Source organism: Elephantulus edwardii, unplaced genomic scaffold (assembly GCF_000299155.1).
Source record: "Elephantulus edwardii isolate Elephantulus edwardi_28Jun2011 unplaced genomic scaffold, EleEdw1.0 scaffold00049, whole genome shotgun sequence".
Lineage (NCBI taxonomy): Eukaryota > Metazoa > Chordata > Mammalia > Macroscelidea > Macroscelididae > Elephantulus > Elephantulus edwardii.
This window is the reverse complement of record NW_006399799.1, coordinates 15,178,241-15,191,509: the sequence shown is the minus strand read 5'-3', so window position 1 is coordinate 15,191,509 and position 13,269 is coordinate 15,178,241. Positions and strand designations below refer to the sequence as shown.

Here is a 13,269-nt window from a genome sequence, read left to right as displayed (position 1 = left end):
TCCACAATAAGCATCTGGCCTAGTTTTAACAGCTGATATTGAGCCTTTCCAGCAATTCTTTCCACAGATGTAATCGATCTGATTCCTCTGCATAATGTCAGGTGAAATCCATATGTACAGCTTGTGTTTATGTTTCTTATAAAAAGTATTTGCAATGAATGAATAGTTGGTTGTACAGAATTCTATCATTCTGTCTCCAGCTTCATTTCTGTCACCAAGTCCTTATTTTCCAACTACTGATCCTTCTTCTGTTTCTCCAACAGTTGCATTCTGGTCACCCATTATTGTTAATGCATCTTGATTGCATGTTCGATTGATTTCTGCCTTGAAAAGTTGGTAGAAATCTTCTATTTCCTCCTCTTTGGCTCTGTTTTTGGTGCATGTGTTTGAATGATAGTGGTATTCAATGGACTTCCTTGTATGCTAATGGATATTATGCTGTCACAACATTGTATTTCAAGATGGTTCTGGAAATGACTTTTTTAAATGGTAAAAGCAACCGTTTTTCCTCACCTTTTCATCTCCAGCACAGTCTCATGCCAGTCCATCTCATTTCACCAATACCTACCTAGTATGTCATTATTTATTCATTCCATTCCTTTCTTAACAATGTCCAATTTTCCTACATTCATACTTCTTACATTCCATGTTCCAATCACTGGTGTCTGCTTACAACTGTTTCTTCTTTGTGCTTCCATATTTGAGGGCTAAACCTCAATTGCCATATCTGCTAGGCTATGTGTGCTTTATTGCCCATAGGGTTTTCAAAGGCCTGTTAATTTGGAAGTGGATGGCTAATCCCTCTTCCTAGATGTGTCATAGAGAGAATAAAATTTTCAGTCAGGCTTCTTTGGAATGCCTATTAACACTTCTTGAAAGTCTTTGGGAAATACTATGTTGTGGTCTCTAGAGGGGAGGGGAGGTGAGAAATGTTCCTTCTAAACTAAGTATACCTAGTGATTACTTGACTTTTTATTTTCTAGTAGTTTATTTACAAAATGTGAATACATTGTTTTCAAGAACAAATTCTTTCCATTTTCCTTACCCCTCACCCATCAAATTGTACAACCCCTTTATTAATTCCCCTCTCCCCCAGCATATCCTCCTCCCTCTGCATCCAGCTTCTCCTCACAATAATGGTTTTATACAATATTTATCCTTGTGGGACTGAAGTTAGTTCACTCAGCATAATGCTCTCCAGTCCCTCCCAAGTTAGGTAATGATTTACAAAATCATTGTTCCTGCGTGTTGCATAGTATTCCATTGTGTGAATGTAGCATAATCTCTCAATCCATTCATTTGTGGTTGGACATTTGGGCTGTTTTCATGTTCTTGTGATAGTGAATTAATGCTATGAACATTGGTGTACAAATCTCAGTGCCTCAGTTCTTTTTTTTCTCAGGGTATATTCCAAGTAGTGGAATTGCTGGCTCATAAGGAATTTCTGTGTTCAGCTTTTTGAGGAAGCGCCAGACAGCCTTCCAGAATGATTGTAACATTTTACAATTCCACCAATAGTTTTATCTCAGAAGTCCTAGTCATTCTTGGTCCTGAAATATAAAAAGGAAGAGTCTTGAATATAGATACAAAAATCCTTAACAAAATCCTAGCCAATAGAATCCAAAAGTACATCAAAAAGATAATTCACCTTGACCAAGTGGGATTTGTTGTTTTTTTTTTATTTTCTATAATTATATTTTATTAATTTTCATAAACATTTACAGAGATTTTGGGCTTCCACTCATTCATTGTTGCACTATTCTCTCTACCCTCCTCCCAGTTTGTTCTTGTCCAAATGCCACAGTGCTTGTCAAAGCCAGTTCTGATCAATCTTCTTTGTCAGTGTATCCTTTGCCATTCCCTATCACTCCTCCCTGAGAGAGACTTCACCCTGAGTCATAAGGAAAAGGGCACGGCGTATTCTCTTAGCTACTTCCTGCTGAAAAGGGACGCTGTGGGTTTCAGGGTGAAGATCTTCTCTCACTACTCTAAAGGGCCCCTTTGGCAGTAGGAAACACATAGACTATTATGGAGATTGATTTTGGAATTCAGATGCACTCTTATTGATTGTGCTTGGCTGTACATGTACATATCCTTGAAGATGTATCATGGGGGTGTTGCAACCTAGAAGACACAAATTTGACTAACAAGTTACAAGTACATGAGTCCAAAAATTATGGAAAAGTAAAAGAAAAGATTCTTTCATTGTTTTACAAACCCTCCCCCAGGTCCCCTCCACCATGTAGCCCTCGCTCTAGTCTCCTGTGATGACAGAAATACCCAGTTACATCTCTCTTTTAAACGGTTCTCTCCCTCCTCTGTTTCAGTGCAGTACACATTATTGAACCCATCTTACTCAGTCTCTCCCCAGCCCCAAGGACAGTCCCATTCTACAACAGTGGCATCATGTAATATTTGTCCTTTTGTGACTGGGATATTTCACTCAGCATAATGTTCTCCAGAGTCAACCATTTTGAATAATATTGCATGAGTTCACCAAGTGGGATTTGTAACATGTATGTAAGGATGGTTTAACATAAGAAAAACAGTGAACATTATTCACTATATTAAAAGTATAAACAAGAACCGTGTAATCCTAGCAATTGATGCAGAAAAGGCATTTGACAAAATCCAGCACCCTTTCCTGATAAAGACACTCAACAAAATTGGAATAGAAAGGAATTTGCTCAACATAGTGAGAGGTATACATGCAAAATTAAGAGCCAACATCATTCTCAACTGAAAAAGACTAAAAATATTTTTCTTGCAAACAGGGATCGGAGATGCCCACTGTCACCACTTCTTTGCAGTATTATATTGGAAGAGCTTGCTAGGGCAGTACTACAAGAGAAAGAAATAAAAGGCATGCAGATGATATGATAGTTTATACAGAAAACCCCAAAATTTCAACAAAAAGTCTGATGAGAATTAATAGGCCATTTTAGTAGAGTGGCAGGATATAAGATCAGTATCCAAAAATCAATAGGATTCCTCTCCAGTAACAGAGGCCTCAGAGAAGGAAGTCAAGAAAGCAGTAACATTTACAATAGCCAACGGCAAATTGAAATACTTGCAAGTGAACCTAACTAGAGATACAAAAGACCTATACAAAGAAAACTTCTGCAAGGCACACTAAAAATATCTAAAGAAATGTAAAAAATGTGCCCTGTTCATGGATAGGAAGACTCAATATTGTGAAAATGACAATCCTCTCAAAAGCAATCTACATGTTTGGTGCAATCCCAATCCAGATACCAGATTCATTTTTCAAGGAGATTGAAAGGGAAATTATAATTTATTTGGAGAGGCATGAAACCCGAATAAACAGAACACTGCTGAGAAACAAAAATGAGATTGGAGGCATAGTACTCCCTGACCTCAAAACCTACTACATAGCAGTAGTAAACAAAACAGCATGGTACTGGTACAGTGACAGGAACATAGACCAATGGAACAGAATTGAGGACTTTTTATTTTTAAATGCCTTATTAGTCTCATAGCCTTCCTTGGAAGCATTTCATCATCTAAGTGTGCTTAAAATGTAGTGTTCAAAACAGAACACAATACTCCAGTTGTTAACTAACGAGTGAAGAGTGCGAGAGTCTGTTACTCTCTTGATTTCACACTGTTTTTCTAATAAAGCCTGAGATTGTATTTTTTTTTTTTTTAGTAGCTGAGTCACTGCCTTGGTTCCTATTCAGTTTTCATATTAATATACAAGAAGTCCTTTGAGTAGATTCAGAGAAATCTCTTATTGGGGGAGCTAATGAGTCTATGCCCATTTTCTTCTTATTGGGTCTAGGAATAATTTTATCTCAGAAGTCCTAGTCATTCTTGGTCCTGAAATCTAAAAAGGAAAAGAAAAGGGATGAAACAAACTGTGTGGTGCTAAAGTTGAGCAACTAATATCAAAAGACTTTCTAGTTCATCTGCCCTGCTGAGTGTGCTCAAAAGTAGATAAAATATAATGAATCCCTGTAATACTCATCATTGGAATTTAACAGCTGTTAAGATGTTTATTTCTACATACTTAGTATGCATCTCTAATATTTTCTTATATAACCATGTGCTGTTATCATATCTAACAAAAGTTGATGATTCAGGTTCATAATCACATGTCCCTGATTGCTTAAGAATGTCTTTTTACAGCTGGTTTTTAATTGATAGAATATTCAGACAAGGTTCATATAATTACGTTGTATCTCTTGATATATATGCATGTATGTATAAAACTCTTACAAGTGTCCCTTTACAAATATTTTCTTGTTTAAAGGGAAAGCTTAAATAGCAAATTAGTTTTCATTAAACAGTTTGTACATAAATTATTCCATGATATTGATTACACCATTTACAAATTTTTCAACATTATCACTCATTTAATTCTGGTTGTACCATTTCTAGTCTTCTGTTGTTCCTATACCCTCACCTTTTCTCTTTTAGAGTAATTTTTGACCATTTGGCTTCATATAAATGCCTTTTAAAAGAAGCTGTGTTACTCATAGGTGATATTCTTTATGAGCCAGTTTATTGGTTAACTAAAAGGTGACCTGAAGGGATAATTTCCGTTTATAGTTTAATGAATATCTCCAAGCAGTAGTCTTGGTTAGTCATCTAGTCTTAGCTAGTCCGACAGGTCTGGACTTTTTAAGAATCTAAATTTTATTCCACATTTTCTCCCCCTCCCCCCCCAACAATTAAGTTCCATCCACTGTGGCCATGATCAACATAGTAGGTAATGGTACCCTTTCATATCATATAGTTCTTGTTTCTGGGTAGAAAAGGCTAACGTTTTTGTAGAGTATTAGCAGTTACTTTTTTGCTGAGTCTTTGGTATTCTTCTTTTTCTTGATGAGTAGACAGCTGTAGCTGTATCTTAGGTGATAAAAATTTTAAGACCCCAGTACTACTCCATACACTAAGATATAGAATATATACTTTATTAATGCTGTTATACTGATTAACTGAATTGTTCCAAGAGGCTGTGGTCTTAAGCCTTCAAATCCAGAAAACTAATCTCATCTTGATTATGTCCAAGAAAAATCCATAACTGTATCCATATAGATATGAATATAGGTTGTTTAATGTTCATGATATGTTCTGTGAAATAAGACATGTGGTTTGGATATTGTGCAGATATCGTAGTATAAATGTTTGTGTATATTTGACATGTGTATTGTGTCAAATGCGAGACTGGTCACCCATGGTGGACAGTGTTCCGTGGAGCTCCCTGATTAAAACAAGCTTGGAAACAGGAGTGGCATCCACTTCCAAAATAGCTTGCCTCTGGAAACCCTATGATCCTGGATAAAGGACTAAAGCTATTCAAGTGTCCAGGTCTTTCGTTCATAGGGTTGCCTATGACTCGACAGCACTTAACAACATATTGGCAAAGGATAGAGCAGGGTTCATGGTAATTGCTGTGTAAGCTTCCATGGCTGTTAGTGCCCAGAATCCTTAGGATTTGCAAACTTGCTCTTAAAGTTGGTGCATAGCTCTGAGTAGCTCCTTGGAGTTTATTTGGAATTGGAAGTCCTAGGAGATGGAGTGCAGGAGCAGCAGCTCATTGTTTCTTGCAGGGCAGATGAAAAGAGTGTGTGGCAGCTGTGGGAGCTGATCTAAGGCTGTCCTGCTACTGTAAACTAAACACTGGTCTGCCGCCTGGTCCCCTTCCCAGAAATACCTACTTTTCTTCCCATGGATGTATAGACATTGCCCAAACTGGCCTTAAGCGATCTATACTTGTACATGCATGTACACAACTAAATGCATTTATTTATGCTTATGAATACTTCTAGGGAGCTCTGGTGATACGGAGTTGCACTGCTAACCCAAAGGCTGGGCTTCTCTGGCTGTTTGAATTTATCAGCTGCTCTTCAGGAGAAACTCCTCCCAATTTATAGACTCTAAATACAATAGAGGGTCAGCTATGGATTAGTTCATATTTGATAGCAATGAGAGAGACAGACCTAGAGAGATAGCTAAATCTATTAGTATATGTATATGCACCCATGTAGTCATTCTTATATATGTCTACATAGTATTTTTATAACAGTATGCATAAGTTTGGGTGATTATTGAGATTGTAAAGATTATTTGACATGCTCCCAGTCTGCTGGGAGTCCGTAAGTCAGTGGTCGAGATGGATGCATGTGGAAGCATCAGATTTTGGATGCTCCCTGATTAAAACAAGCTTGGAAGGAGGAGTGGCATCCACTTCCGTAATAGCTTGCCTCCGGAAACCCTATGAACCTGGAGAGAGGATGAGAGACACCAAAGCATTGAGGACTCACCTTCATAGGTTCTCTATGAGTCACCTGCGACTTGACGGCACTTAACAACAACAACAACAAATTTTAAATGTAGTAGACTGCCTGTCTTGATTCTGTAGAGCAGTTGGTTGATTCGAACTTTCAGACACTTGAACCTTTTAATTATCAGCACAACCTATTAGAAGCTATAGTTACTTTGCTTAGAATAATAAAAATTATGGATATCAAGATTATTGTTGTTGTTGGTGGTGGTGTTATGTGCTGTCGAGTCGCTTGCGACTCATAGCGACCCTATGTACAACAGCCCTAAACTCTGCTCTGTCCTGTGCCAATTGCACTGTCTCTGACACTCCCATCCCAATTATCCCAGTCACTGAATCAATACTTCTCATAGAGGGCCTTCCTCTCCTGCGCTGTCCCTGCACCCTCCCAAGCATGATGTCCCTCTCCAAGGACCGGTCTCTCCTCACAACATGTCCAAAGTATGTTAGACGGAGCCTCAGAATCCTTGCCTCCAAGGAGCCACCGGTTTAACCCTTTCCAGGACAAATCTGTTTGTTTTCCTAGCAGTCCATGGTATTCTCAATACTCTTCTCCAGCACCACAGCTCAAAGGCATCAATTCTCCTTCTATCCTCCTTGGTCATTGTCCAACTCTCTGATGCATAACAAGTGATTGCGAAGACCATAGCCTGTATTAGACACACCTTAGTCTCCAGAGAGACACCATTGCTCTTCAGTACTTTGGAGAGGTCCCTAACAGCAGACTTTCCCATGGCAATGCGCCTTTTCCTGGCTGCTGGTGCATTAAGTAAAGATCTAGGGAATTTCCAACTAGATTTTACTGTTATAATATCCTCTCCTTTCCTGATTTTAAAACTTATTAATTTTTTATTTGAGAGAGACTTACCTATTATATTGGTTTTTTGTACAGTCATGCATAGTTATTTTATAACGCTAATTACTGTTGATTAATGAAAATAATAACAATGGCTTATCAGCCCTTATTGTGTATTGTCTTTCCCTTCATCCAGCTTATCTGTTTATTAACTTTTAATCCCCTCTTCCTCCCTAGCCCAGTTAACTCTTTTTCTAACTCTTGAGAAACCTGGTTTATTAATTTACTGAGCATACTAGTTCTGATTATGTAGTAGATTTTTGATGTTGTAACGGAATGCAATATTCAATTCTTGCTCTCAGTGGGGAGAAATAGTAAAGAAAAATACCATCGGATGATCACATCTATGAATAATAAAATAGAGTCATGGATATAGAGTGTACTGAAAATTTTGACATATTCCACACCCTTCTGAATTCTTAATCTCTGTGGTGATTTTATGACTTGCCTCTAATCTTTATTTAATTTGTAGCTAAACTTTTATATTATTCTCACTCATTACCTTTAATCCCCTTGTATTCTAGTATTTGCTCTCACTCTTGGTACCAGCAGCTAGGAAATTAAAAGACGGATTGCATTGGGAAAGTTTGCTGTTAGAGAGACCTCTCCAAAGTACTGAAGAACAATGGTTTCTCTCTGGAGACTATTCAACAATCTGCATTATGCAGATTACACAACCTTGCTTGCTGAGACTGAGGAGACATGAAGCACTTGCTGCGGAGGGTCCAGGACTGCAGCCTTTAATATGAATTGAAACTCAACATCAAGAAAACAAAGATTCTCACCACTGGGCTGATTGGCAGCATTATGGGTTTTTTTGTTAATTTTTTTGGGGTTTTTTTTTTTTGCAACCTTTTTAATATATTAAAAACCATCAAAGAATGTATATTCTAAAATGACAGCCGTTTATCAAAAACAAAAAATAAAGGTTGCACAGCTATCACCATAGTTTTAATTCCAGAACATTTTTATAATCCAGGAAAAAAACCCCCAAAACCAAACATAATCCCCAAACAGAAACCACTGTTAATGTCTTAAAAAAGGAAATCTTAATTGCAGCTGATATATGGTGAAGAGATTGAGATTGTTAACCACTTTAGTTTGCTTGGCTCTTGGCATCAGCAGCCAGGAAATTAAAAGACAAATTGCATTGGGAGAGTCTGCTGTCAGAAAGTATTGAAAAGCAGCATTGCCAGTCTGGAGACTTAAGGTGCACTTGATCCAGGCCACACTCTTTGCAGTTACTTGCTATACATCAGAGAGCTGGACAATGACTAGTGATGATAGGTGAATTGATGCCTTTGAGCTGTGGTGCTTGAAAAGAGTATTGAATATACCATGGACTGCTAAGAGAACAAATAGATTTGTCCTAGAGAGGGTGAAACCAGGCTGCCTGTTGGAGGCAAGAATTCTGAAGCTTTGTCTGATCTACTTTGGACATGTTGCAAGGAGGGACCAGTCCTTGGAGAAGGGACATCATGCTTGGGAGGGTGGAGGGACAGCACAAGAGAGGAAGACCCTTGATGAGATGGATTGATTCAGTGATGGGGGTATTGGGGATAGGTGTGTCAGAGACAGTAAGATTGGTACAGGATATAGCAAGGCTTTGGGCAGTTTTTCATAGGGTCACTATGATTCGCAGGTGACTCGATGGCACATAGCAACAACTTATGCATCTGAAGACTTCACCAAGAATAAAAAGAACCTACAGACTGAAAAAAAAAATTTTTTTACCATAACATATCTGACAAAGGATCACTCTCTAAAATTACATAAAACTTCAACTCAACAAAACCCCTAAAAAATCTAGTTACAAAATGGGCAGAGGATATGAAAAATTGACATTAAAAATGTTCAAAATCATTAGAGATGCAAATGAAAGCAAGGAAATAACATCTCACTTTAGCAATATAAATTTTCAATAAGACATCACATGAAAAATGTTGGGGAGTATGTGAAGAGATTGAAGCTAATACACTGATGGGAATGAAATATGGTGCAGCCACCATGGAATGGAGCTAGACATTTCCTTAGAAAAAAATAAAAATATCATCTGGTTTTTCAGTCCTCCTACTAGGCATAATATCCCAAAGAAATAAGAACTATGACATGTACTGATATGTACACCCATGTGCATTGCAGCATTATTTATAGTAGTACGGAGATGGTCACAACTCAAGTGGATAAAGAAACGATGGTATATTCACACAATATTATTCAATACTACAATGATAAAAAACTCATAAAACACTGCATGACCTAGATAAATCTAGAGGAAAATATTCTGAGTAATATAGATGACTTACAAAAAGACAATTACCATAAAACCACTGTTATAAAAAAGATCAACAAAGGTTTACACACAATCATTCTTGGATAGTTAACAGAGGTGGGAAAGGAGGGGACGGAAAGAGGAGTTAAAATCAACAGATAAGTTAATATAAGGGGAAATAGATAATAAAGGGTTAATCAGAACCTAATAACAATAAATTATAATTAATGTTGTAAAACAAAATGTATATGGAGGAAACCAGTATGATATGTAAGAAAAAGAAAAAGTGAGTTTAAAATAAACAAATTACTGAGTAACAAAGAGTCTCATGCTCTGCAAGCTGAGCTAGCAGAGCAACACTGAGTAACAACAAAAAAATAAACCCCTTAACATGTCCCTGTCTCTGTTGGCAACAACTCATCCACTTTCTGTCTCTGTGGATTTTTTTTACTCTGGGACCTTTGTGTTTGTTCTTGCCATAGTGCTTTTAAATTTTAAAGTTCATTCATAGCATCTATTAGCACTTCATTCCCTTTTGTTGTTGTTCTTAAGTGCCTCGTTCCCTTGTAATGGTTGAATAATCTATTGACTACAGTTTGTTTCATCACTCATTGATGGACACTTGAGTTACTTAAAACTTTTGACTTTTTTTCTTTTCATTTTCTACAAAAGAATACTTTAATTTCTGTCCTATAAAGACTATACATGATTTGGAAATGAGATTGTCCCACCAGGGCAATGAAGACACGTCCAGGCTAGACCTTCTCCTTGGCTTGGTCATTCAGAAATATGTTATCTGCCATGATGGTCATGGCCTACCTCCGCACATTGTTCTTGTCTGCGTACTTGCCATAGTCGACCTTCCCTTCAACGTATATTCGAGAGCCTTTTTTCACATACTGATACGCGACATCCCGCAAGCCCGGCCTAAACACAGATATTCTGTGCCACGTTGTTTTTTGACTGACATCACCTATTTGGTACACTTCACTCTCCGCAGCCTGCCACATCTCGTTGGTTGCAAGGGAAAATATGGTGACTGGGTTTTTCCCTTCCACTTGTCTCATGACGGGGTCCTGGCCCATGCGGCACATGGTTGAGAGATCTTTCAAGAACCAAGTTACTGGCTATTTCCGACTCCTGTGGCACACATGCATGTCACACACACTGATGAAGCACCTGTAATACGGGTCTTTGAAACATGGCTTCTGTCTTCTTTGTGTACAGGCTTCAGTCGCTTCCTGAGCCCGCAGCCCTGTGAGCACCAGCAGGAGCAGTTCTGGTGCACAGGACTCACCTAAAACTTTTGACTCTTATGAGTAAATCTCAGTACACACATACACACAGGGACACACACATTTTTAGATGAGTATGTGTTTTAATTTCTTTTGGAGACTTATGTCTAGGTGTATAATTAAAATTGCTGGGTCACGTGGTAATTCTAAGTTTTAGAGAAATTACCTTTTTTTAAAAGCAGCCTTTCTCTTTTTTCAATTTTGATTTTAACAAAATTTATAGAAAAGTTGAATTGTAGTTCATTTGTTGTTGCACATTTCTTCCCTATCCCCTCAGTTAACCTTTTTTTTTTTTTAAATTCCTTTATTTTTTGCCTAATTCCTCGCATTCTTCCCCAGTCCACTTTACAGTGCACCTTCTATTTTGGATTGTTGTCATACAAGTAATGCCTAATATTTCCTTTTAAACAGTTCTTTCATTCATCTTTTCCAATGCAGTGTTCATTATTTATCCTCTCTTTTCTTAGTCTTCCCAACCCCCATTTCGGGCCTGTTTTAGAACAATGGTGTTATGCAATATTTGTCTTTTTGTGACTGAGATATTTCACGCAGTATAATCCTCCAGGGTCATCCATTTTGTATAATATTTCATGAGTTTCTTGTTTTTCAATGTAGTGCGGTATTCCATTATGTGAATATTCCATAATGTGAATATCCCATTATGTGAATAAACCATCTGCTAGGGTGGCGGTTATGGTTTCTTTGGGGTATATTCCCAGTAGTGAAAGTGCTGGGTCAAATGGCATTTCTGTTTGCAACTTTTTGAGAAAGCGCCATACAGCCTTTCATAGTGGTTGCACAATTTTACACTCCCACCAACAGTGAGCAAGGGTTCCAGTTTCTCCACAACCTCGCCAGCCTTTGTTGTTTGCTCTTCTGTTAAATTTTGCTATTCTTATTGGGGTGAGATGCTATCTCATATTTGTTTTGATTTGCATCTCTCTTAGAGCTAGGGATTTTGAACATCTCTTCTTGTGTTTGTTTGCCATCTGAATGTCGTCTTTGGTGAAGTGGCTGATCATATTTTGTGTCCATTTTTCAATTGGGTTGTTCACCTTTATCTTATTGTGGTGCTCAAGTATTTTAGAAGTTCTAGATATAGGTCTCTTATCTGACATGTCATTATCAAATATTTTTTCCCACTCTCTGCTTCCTTTTTTCACCCTGGTGGAGAAGTTTTTGGATGTGCATAGGGATTTGCTTCTTAGAAGGTCCCATCTGTTTTTTCCTCTTCTGGTTGTAGATTTTTAAGGATGCATGGAAGACTGTTTATGTTGTAGCTTTTCTTTAATTAAATTTTTAGTCCTTGGTTTTAGCCCTAGGTCCATGATCCACTTTGAGTTGATTTTTGTGTATGGAGTGAGGTGTGGATCTTGTTTGAGTTTTCTGCCAATAGTTTTCCAATTTTGCCAGCGCCATATGTTAAAAAGGCTGTCGTTTCCGCACTTAACTGTTTTCATCTTCTTGTCAAAAATCAGTTGACCATAGACAGATGGGCTGATTGTGGGATTCTCAATTCTATCCCATTGATCTTTGTGTATGTCATTGTACCAGTACCACGCTGTCTTGACCACCACAGAAGTGTGGTAGGATTTGAAATCAGGGAGTGAGATGCCTCCTACCTTGTTTCTCTTTTTAAGGAGTGCTTTGCTTATTCTTAACCTCTTTCCATTACAAATGAAATTGGAGATTGCCTTTTCCATCTCATTGACGAATGGGATTGATACTTGTATTGGGATTGCATTGAATGTGTAAATTGCCTTTGGTAATATTGTCATTTTCACAATATTGAGTCTTCCTATCCATGAGCAAAGAGTATTCTTCCACTTCTCAAGGTATCTTTCTGTTTCTTGTAGTAATGCTTCGTAATTTTCTTTGAATAGCTTCTTTGTGCTTCTGGTTAGATTTACTCCTGAATATTTAATCTTGTGATTAGTGAAGGGTATTGATTTTCTTAGCTCTTGCTCTGCATTCTCTTTGTCACTGTAGAGAAATCCAACTGATTTTTGGAGTTGGCTTTGTGTATGGTGTTTGAGGTGTGGGTCTTGCTTGAGTTTTCTACAGATAGTTTTACAATTTTACTAACACCATTTGTAAAGCAGTTTTTGTTTTCCCACTTAATTGATTTTATCTCCTTGAAAAAATCAGTTGACCGTAGGTTAATGAGTTAATTTCTGGGTTCTCAGTTATGTTCCTCTGATCTATGTGTCTGTCGTTTTACATTGTACCATGCTGTCTTGACCAGTACACCTTTGTAGGAGATATCAGGAAGTGCGAAGCATCCATTCCAGATTAAATTGGAAATTGCCTTTTCCATCTCATTGAAGAATGGAATTTGTATTGCGATTGCTTTGAATTTGTACGTTGCTTTAGGTAAAATTTATCATTTTCATAATACTGAGTCTTTCTTTCCATGCACATGGTATATACTTCCATTTCTCTAGGTCTGTTTTTGTTCCTTGATTTGTTTTGGTTCCCCCTGTCCAGTTGTTGTTGTTGTTATGTGCTGTCGAGTTGTTTGCAACACATAACGACC

The 13,269-nt window shown here is 37.7% G+C and overlaps 1 protein-coding gene and 1 pseudogene across 2 annotated transcripts in view; one reads left to right on the top strand and one right to left on the bottom strand.

The window, feature by feature from the left end:
* Positions 1 to 13,269, top strand: part of FOXJ3 (forkhead box J3) — a 221,874-nt gene that overhangs the window by 28,914 nt on the left and 179,691 nt on the right. The gene's annotated exons all lie outside the window — the stretch shown is intronic.
* Positions 10,194 to 10,641, bottom strand: LOC102866583 (annotated as a pseudogene).